This window comes from the organism of the source record quoted next, unplaced genomic scaffold, assembly GCF_019419815.1.
Source record: "Pyrus x bretschneideri cultivar Hongxiangsu unplaced genomic scaffold, Pyrus_bretschneideri_v1 Contig74, whole genome shotgun sequence".
Classification (NCBI taxonomy): Eukaryota; Viridiplantae; Streptophyta; class Magnoliopsida; order Rosales; family Rosaceae; genus Pyrus; species Pyrus x bretschneideri.
Window position 1 is genome coordinate 759276 of NW_025999814.1, and position 2634 is coordinate 761909.

At 38.7% G+C, this 2634-nt stretch overlaps 1 pseudogene; it reads right to left on the reverse strand.

Moving 5' to 3' along the window:
• Positions 1–214: 214 nt before the first annotated feature.
• Positions 215–1826, reverse strand: LOC125472810 (annotated as a pseudogene).
• Between the last annotated feature and the right edge of the window lie 808 nt (positions 1827–2634).

The window sequence follows — 2634 nt, forward strand, 5'->3', positions numbered from 1 at the left end:
AAAAGCACTTTTACAAAAAAGTTTACTAAACACTCTACTGCTTTATTTCACAGCCGCTTATTCTCACAGCACAGCAGAATCAGCTTTTTTTCAAAGCACAGCAATACCAAACCAGCCCTAAATAAAACAATGTGAAGCCCAACATTCGAGGCCAAATCACTTGCAAAGCATTTGCATATCAACACACAATATACATTGAAAACAATTTGGTGCATCGATGAACAAAAGTAGCAGCTATAACATTTCCATGACAGAGAAATTGATCACTGATAATCTGTAAGTGGAACTTAAAAGGGCAGGCATATGAACACTTCAAACAATCCATAAGAAGTGCAAGAGGTAATGTAACCACCCAAATTAACTAAATATTCATAACACTACACTCTCATGGTAAAGTTCCAGACCGCTGCCCTAACAAATATTACATATTCAAAAGACTGCAAAGAAAAAAGCAAAGGCAAAAACGAGAACCAATATTTCAACCTTAAATCACCCTCACAAAGCTCTTCTGCAATTTGCCGAATACATGTAAATGCGATCAAAGCACGAGCATCAGTCCCCCTTTCTTCTGAAAGAGCAACCCTCGGTGAGCCTGGCTCAGCCTCCAGTAGGCTGGCACAACACTGTCTGGCAGTTCCCACACACCACAACTGTTTGCGAGTGACTGAACACGGTTGTTCTGCGCAAATGATTTTCACTTCGTTACACTTACACTCAAATTTAAATCATATATAGAAACTACTTCAACAAAATCATCTCAACGAGTACAGGAAGATATCGAAATAGGCATCATTACTTACATGCTGAAGCATCCTTGGCACTTAACATCCTGGGCGCATTTAAAACAATCAAAATTAACAATCTTCACCAAAGAAAACAAAAATTATACGAAAACGCAAACGTCAAATCGATAATTACGTACTATTAGTTACCATGAAAAAAGAGTTGGGCGTCTGCACAAGCCTCTTGAGCTTGTGCTTCCTCTTTTCGAGCTCAGCTGGTGGGTGAAGCAAATCGATATCGTTCTGAAGCACCTGTTTACAACCAGCCATCAAAATCCACTACTAATCAATCCATTTTCTCACAAACCATTATCTTTCCCAATTAATTTAACAAAAACAGAACGACCCAATTCAAAAAATCGCTCATCAGTGACATTCAACACATTAAACCAGTTTAAAAAAGAACAGGCGATATGGGAAACTGGGGATAAATCTGTGAGCCGAACGAAAATACGGATTCCGATCAGAAAAATTGGTTGAAAATATATGAAAAACAAAATATTTATGTGTTGGGTTCGAAGTTCTAACCATCTTGATCGATGCAGATTGTAGCAAACCAGAAAACACAGAGCCGCAAGAACCTTAAAAGAGAGCTGGAGTGCGTGAGAGGAGCGACTGAGAAGATTTTGGGTTTTATAAGGCTGTGAATATAAACGAGTGTCTGGGTGATGTGGGCCGTCGGATCCAACACTAACTTATTCTCCGCCTTTACCGCCATTCGGGGCATCATCATCCTTTAAACACCATCACTAGACAATACGACGTCGAGTAAAGATGTGAGTTATTAGCATAAGCAATTAGCATTTCTTCCTCCCCTCCATGTATAACGCGATCTACCGATTCTTCGTCCTACGACAACTCCGTAGGATATGAAGAGACCCCGCGTTGAGTTTTGCTCCGCAGGAAAGACCCCAACCAAACACTTTCTTTTGCCGCCATGCTGGTGAGAGGAGGAGTACGGTAAATTCCGATAAGGGGAGTCAGCTCGCCACTAACGGTCAAATTCACGCAAACACCACATATAAGGACGCGTGCGTGACCTGCATTACTCCCCCAGTTGGCAGGAATGTTTGGGTGACGAGTTAGCAAATGAGCTGGATGGATGACCATTGGTACGAGTCTGTCCCTTTTGACCAGGTCAAATTATCTGACCCGGTCAAAATAACAAATGCAATAAATCTTGAGAAAATAATATCCTTAGTTTATCATTACTTAAATCTTTTTTTCATTTTCTTTAATAATCGATATTATCTACATTAAAGAGGAGGGATGTATTTAGCCTCACAATGAGCTAATAATATTGTGATTCAAATTAGCCTTTGGTGAGAATCGAACCTACGACCTCTCACTTACAAGTGAAGAGGAATATCATTAGACCGTAGTACTAAGAGTCCAACATTCTACTTAGCATCAAAAGCACTTGTATTTGTATAGTGTAATAGCATCTATTTGGTTGCTTGCAAACAACAAATTGTTCTTTTTATAAAAGTGCTACTTACAAAAAAACGTTCATAAGTAAAAGCGTTTTATGAAGAAGCATAACCAAAAACGCTTAATAATTTTATTTAATGGTTAGGACAAGCTCAACATCAAACCATTTCAATAAGACTACTAGCCCAAACAATGAGCTTTCCGATTTTGCCTTTGACATCAAGTTTGTGCGCTTTTATTTGGTCCGTTTCATGTGAAGAACAAAAACAACTACTCTCTCAAATTTCATTCTTTCAAATCTTAAATTATTCATAAATCTTTTGTACAGTAACGAATCACGCAAAGTAAAAAGTTACGAGTTCGTATTGACTATCTTTTCTTACAGGACCCACCCAACGAAATTCAATGTCCCGAGAAATCA